Genomic DNA, 7,099 nt, shown 5'->3' on the forward strand with positions numbered 1-7,099 from the left:
GGTGATGTTAGGTTGCAACAGTACCAAGCTTGGAGCGTGTAGCGATCTTCCAGAGCCTTGATTTTCGACATATGTATTTCCCTTTCAGCATTGTATTCAAAGTTTATATTAGTGGATATGTGATGTAATGACCCGAAAAATTTTGTGCCAAGACCTGAGTACTACCTCTATTTTTTTCCTTAGTAGTTAATTGGGGTAATTAGCGCTAAACTTGATTGCTTGTGACATATGCATCAAGCACTTTAAATTTGATCTGCATGACTTAAAATCTGTAGAATAGTTAGCGCTAGGTTACTCTGAAATCTGGGATTCATTGCTAAATCCAGTTGCTCTTGGGAATTTTTGGAAGTTCTGGATCGGACCTGGACCACGCGTCGTAAGTCCGATAGCGATGATCTTAGGCTGTATTGGTCACCATGTTGGACTTGGCCATCACCTCAAAAATCAAGTCCAGATGATGTTCTGGATCGATTTGGCTGAGTCCGAAGTGAAGAGTGTGAGAACGGTGAGAAATTAATGAGATTTTATGAAATCTGAGTCGTGTCGCTTGCGCGACGATTTTAAGCAATCTGACTGTTGGATTCTAACCCAATTTCACCCTCTGATCAGGAAAGATGGCCCAGGCATGTCCTTGTGCTTGTGGACCTGATCGAGTTTCAGTGACCATTAAATTGAGTGTGGTCCGCCACGGCTGATCTGAAGATCCGATCGGTACGAAAACTCAGCTTGACCTAAATCCATGGTCAATGAGCTTAAGTCCGACCTCTCGTGGAAAAAGGCCCACCGGAAGTGCTCCGCTGGATCGAGAGAGACCTATTTTGGTTATAACCTAAGTATACCTTGGCCCTGGGGTTGTTTTCATCAATGTTAGGCCTATATATAGACCTTAAAACCCTAACTCTCTTTTCCATACGAATTTCCTAACCCTAGCTAAGAAAGAGAGGGGAAAAGAGAGAGAAAGTGAGAGAGAAGTTGGTGAATCATCTTAGATTCTTTCCTGTTTTTCTTCATCCTTAAACCATCACTTTAGAATCGTTATTTCAGCGATTCTGAGTTCATCCTTGGGTAAGTTAACCTAACCCTAATCTGTTTTAGAGCTTAGAATAGTTTATGTGTGTTGTAGCTCATTTATATTCTTGCTTTAGGTTGTCTTGTCGCTGTTGACGAAGACATATCGTCTGAATCAGTTCGGTGTTCCATTTCTGGTTAAGGTGCGGACTTTAATTGTATAGGTTATGGTTTTCAAGGCTTTCAATATTAGCTAATGGTTTATTCTTGTTATGGATGAGATTTCACATGTCAAATGTTATGTTTATGTTGCGTTCTTGATATGCATGTGATATATTGAGATTTGTGTATTCTATGTATATGTAGGAAGTACCGTATACGTATAAAATATGCACATGTGTTTGCCATGATTATTTGTTGTGTATTTATGCTAGATGTATGTGTGACAACTCCTTGGCAAAAGGAATTGTCCAAATGCGTGTATTTCAACATACGTCATGTATGTTGAACTATGTATTCTAAGTGTTTGTAGAAATGTCTGTATGATCTAAAGTGTAATATATTTACCTAATTGCGGGCGTTGAGAAGCGATTCTCAACACTCCTATTGATGTGTATGATTTCCTACATGCAAGTCATATTCCTTGTTGTTTAACTTCTAGTATTACTTGTGTGTAAATCCACGTTAAGTTGATATTCTTCAAATACCCATATGCTGCATGGTTGAAATTGTTGTTCCATTACTGTTCTAAATTCATTATGAATATCTGTTGTAGTGGAATGTGTTTGGGACTATGAATAGTCCAGAAAATCGATAATCAGCCTTAAGATTGTGGTTGAGGTTGCTTTCACCACATAGGATGTGATTTGACAAACCCGAGTCGTATTAGAGTTATCGGCAGTGGTTTGGCCACACGGAGTGTTTGCGCACTCTATGTCGTTCAACCCAACGTGCTCTCGTGCTAGTCGAGTTCGTCAAGTAACCCGATTGTCCGATGTATGTTCACCATGTATGGACGCTATTGTTTGAATCTAGGGTACCAAACTTACCAGTGTAAATCCTGTAAACCATTGTACCTTGATCCGCTAAGACTCATGAGCCGGACATGGTGGTATGGGACACCATGGTCGAGCTGTCGGCCTACGCTAGGGTGACGAGCCTCCCCGTAGTGACCAGTGAGCAACCAAACTCGTGAGCCGATTATGGTGGTATGGGACACTATATTCGTGCTATCGGCCTACATTGATTGGTGACGAGCCCTTTATAGTGACCTCGAGCATGCCTGGATATCGCATTGAGGTGACGACCCTTATTGTAGTAACGAAGGTATGATAAGCGTGCATTGATTGGTGACGAGCCCTTTACAACGACCTAAAACCATATGATTGTCTGAGATGCCTAGGACTGACAACCCTAGAATGGATCACTGTTTGGACGTTGATATGAGGAAGGTACCTTAGCTTCCCAATCCTACTGTATGAAAAGGAATAATAATAACTTGATAATCATGTTCATGCACCGCATTTGCATGTGCTTTGTAGACGTGGCGCACTTTGAGGCGATGTCATGCGTAACATAAGATGAAGACGCTGAGGGTGTACGCGCGAGGGCACGCATCATTCTACATACATCCTTGCATTAACAAGAGTATTTAGGACATGTTTGATTGTTCTGCTTTATCATTACTGCTTGATTGAATTGGTAACATGTTAACCTTTGTTTTATTGTTCCACTGAGTTGATCACTCACTCCCACGTTCTGGGGCGGTGTTAAACACCCACCAGACTCTGTCTTAGCTGCAGATGTTGATGAGACTTCTGAGGCAGAGCAGGAGATCGAGGATGATGAGGCTGCATTTTCTTTCATGCATTTTTCAGACGGGTTCTAGTGAGCCTTATTCTGATGCGCGGGATGCTGGGATTTCTTTTGGGATTAAATGATGTAATTTAATACTTGTAATTTTGATAGCAACACTTGTAATACGACCTGGTATGTATATGTATTTCAGGGATGTGCACATTTACACATATATTTCATTAAGTCTTCTGCTTGCGTTCTTCATTATCCCTGAATTATATTTGCAGTTTGGCTTAATCTATTCCATGTTTTATGCACTCATACAGACAACATACATCCATCATTTAATATATTGCATAAGTGATGTTTTGAAACTCGGGAGCTGAGTTATGCTCGACCCCCGAATTTCAGGGCGTTACATGTGATGATGTTGTTACTTTTGTGATTTGGGTAAACTTGTGGTTATACTTCTTACGAGATAAATGTACGTTGAAAAATCCTCCTTGTAGGATCCTAGGATTAGAACCAGGCATATGGGCACTGGGAGCCGAGAATGGGGTAATACGAAGGTTGTCGGCACGGGATTTGGCGATCGAAATTCTTGTGAATCCAACTTTTGGGTTTGGGGCGTGAGAGCTAGAGACGATGAGATGGACTCTTTGTACAAGAACCACACATGGGAGCTAGTGGAGCTTCCAATGGGCCGAAAAGAGATCGGATGCAAGTGGTTATTCAAAAGAAAACAAGATAGGAACAAAGTAAGGCTAGTAGCGAAGGGTTATTCTCAAAGAGAAGGAATCGACTTCACAGAGATATTTGCGCCATTGGTTAAGAAGGTGTCTATTAGATTCGTATTGGCACTGGTTGCTTAATACGATCTTGAGCTGGAATAGATGGATATCAAGACTGCATTCCTGCATGGGAAGTTGGAAGAACAGATCTACATGAAGCAACCAAAAGGCTACAAATTTAAAGGGGAAGAGAACAAGGTTTGCAGGTTAATGAGGTCATTGTACAACCTGAAACAGTTGCTTAGGCAGTGGTATAAAAAAATTGATTATTTCATGTTGAGTTAGAAATTTACTAGAAGTGAATACGATCAGTGTCTATTACAAGACACTAACTGATGGTAAATTCATCATCCTAGTATTATATATTGATGATATGTTGATCGCCAGTCATGATATGTCTGAAATCGATGTACTGAAGACTCAGTTATTAGGGACATTCGAGATGAAAGATCCAGTGGCTGTAAGAGGGTTCTCGACATAGATATTCATAGAGACAAGAAGATGAGTAGGCTTTAGTTATCGTAGGCAGAATACCTTGAGAACATGTTGATCAAGTATGGGAGGACTAGGAAAAGCTGATGAGCGTCCCCACGTGGGTCACTTCAAGTTTTCCTCAGAGCAATGTCCTAAATCTAATGAGGAAAAGCAAGATATGTTCATGTGCCTTATTCGAATGTGGGTGGCAGTTTAATGTATTCCATGGTCTGTACGAGATCAGATATTTCATAGGCAATCGTTGTTGTGAGCAGATATATGTCAAACCCCGATAAATAACATTTGGAAGTGGTAAAATGGCTACTTCAATACATTCGAGGTACAAAAGACTACGTCTTAACTTTTGAGAAGACATGGACAAAGTTAGTAGGGTAGTTGGATTCAGACTACGCAGGCAGTGTGGATTTTAGAAATTCAACTTCATGTTACTCATTTATACTAGCAGGTGGAAGAATTAATTAGATGTCGAAGCTTCAGTTTGTAGTGGTTCTTTCCACGACAGAAGCTGAGTATATGGCAGTGACGGAAGCATTTAAGGAAGGTGTTTGGTTGAGAGGCATGATAAATCAGTTAGAGCTTCAGCAGGAGGCCGTGCCGGTTAATTGTGATAGTGAGAGCGCTGTTAATTTGGTAAAAAATTCTGTTTATCACTCACGTACTAAACACATTGATGTTCATCACCACTTTATCCGACAGGTGCTTGAAGAAGGAGGCATGATTCTGAAGAAGATTTACACGAGCGTAAATCCAGTGGACATGATCACCAAGGTAGTTCCTATAGAGAAGTTCAAGTTATGAGAGACTTCTTTCATCTTGGCGATTGTGTAAATGGAGGACGAAGTGTGCACGAGAAGCATTGATGGAACTATGATGCAAGACAAATATAAGAGAAGAGGACAAGAAGCTACACGTTTGATGGTTGAAGACATGATGGAGATTGTTGTAATAGATATCTTATATCAAGTTTGTTACTGGGCTTGTCGATGCCATTGACAGATTGTTCGATGTCACCTTTGATGATATCGAACAGTGCTCGATCTCATCGAGATTTTTCGAATTTTCTATAGTTGGTCACTGAACTATCTGGGCATTTTTTTGATGTCATCGAAGGGTGTTCAATTGCACCTTCGATGACATCAAAGATGACTCGATGTAATCGAGATATTTCAGAAAATTGGTTTTTGTCACTGGATAGTTTGGGTGTTAGTTCGATATTATCGACCCTACTTCGATGCTATCAAAGGATAAGTTTCGATGATATCGAAGGATATTCGATGTTATCGAACTAATTGCACAGATTTACGTAGAGTCACATATTTGTGGGATTTTGTTTCCTATTTCGATTGTGCTTCATCCAAAGGCTATATATTGGAGTGCAATTGGAATTGGGAGCAGATCTAAGTATTCTAAGTGTTTTTAAATCATCCTAGGATTTCAAAGTGTGTAGCAAGGGTGGGATTCGAGGTTGTTCGAATCGGGTAAGCTCTTTCTCTTTGTAATTTCTGCTTTCATAGCGATTACCTGTCGCTTTATGCCATGATTTTTCCCAAAGGATTTTTCCACATTAAAATCTCCGTGTTCTCTTTGTGTTTGCTTGGCGCTATTGGATTGCTATCCTATATTTATATCTGTGTGCTTCCGCAGTCCCAACACTATACACGTGGGAGGTCTTGATTAGTACACGCAAAACCAACTCATTCCTCACCGTGAAAATGACCCTATGCAAAAAATCAAGTTGGTCGACCGAGCTGGCAGATCACGTCTGTGCTGATTGTGGACCTCTGGGAAGTTTCTATAAGTAGTGAAATCTCTTTCGTGTATAGGCAGCTCTCCTGATCAGTGGACCAGCCTGATTTTGAGCAAGGCCTTCTTAAGGCTAGGGTATTGCCTTATGCACCACGATCTAAGGAGCATCCTAAGCCAAGCCAATCTCCACTGTCGATTTTCAAAATATTACATGTGATTAAACTCTTCAGTGGATATCATTAAGTGGTATCAGAGGCAATTAGATTACTAAGATTGAAGTTGATCTTCATGACAGATATTGAACACTTAGATCCAAGTCACGTGAAAATCGAGATTGGCTTGGTCCATATGCTCCCTGAATCAAATATATATATATATATATATATATATATATATATATATATATATATATATATATATATATATATATATGCAATCAGACCCATTTGAAGCTTTAGTTGAGCCCATACCAAAAGAATTCAAGCCCGAGTTGGGCTTGCCATACAAGCTGTTGAACTAAACTCAAGAGCATTGTGGGCTGCATGGCTCGCAGGTAAGAAAATTGCACTACCAAAAAATAAAGTTGATGGCATAGAGTTGCTTTCCCTGACGGCTTTTAGCCGTCAGTAACGCCGACGGATTTACCTCCCAAAACTCCGTCGGCTGATTTTTAATGGTGGACGTCCGACCAATAATGTTTTATGATTGTGTGGTCCAAAAAGGATTTATTTCAATCTAATTTTTTTGGGATCTTATACAAAATGATTTCTTGAAATGGATGGACGGCGTGGATGAAACAAATCTGTCATGGTGGGGCCCATAGAGCAATACCAGGTCCAAAGATCGGCTTACCATTTTGGATTTTCAGTGTTGCATTGTGAGTCTTGTATTTTGTGTAAAATGGTGGTGACTCGTCCATAACAATAGTGGATAAGATATAGAGTTATCTAGACCATCCAAATAATTGGTATAGTTGTAAATAGTAAATATTTATAATTTTATTATGTAAAACAATTTAACCTTCCATAAAATGGTCCAATGTATGTACAATCGTTAATAGAGTTTGTGTTGTAAATAATGGGAAACTCGCAGTATACGGATCGAAATTTTTTATCTAAAACCATCCAACGCCCGCTCCTCTTTTCCCTCTTTCCTTCATCTTCCATTGACTAGAAATCCTCCCAGGGCCGTTTGAGCATCATACGAGAAATCCTCCCCGGGCCGTTTGAGCGTCATCTTCCATCGAGCATCACCTTCAAACG

Source organism: Magnolia sinica, chromosome 7 (assembly GCF_029962835.1).
Source record: "Magnolia sinica isolate HGM2019 chromosome 7, MsV1, whole genome shotgun sequence".
NCBI classification, from domain to species: Eukaryota; Viridiplantae; Streptophyta; class Magnoliopsida; order Magnoliales; family Magnoliaceae; genus Magnolia; species Magnolia sinica.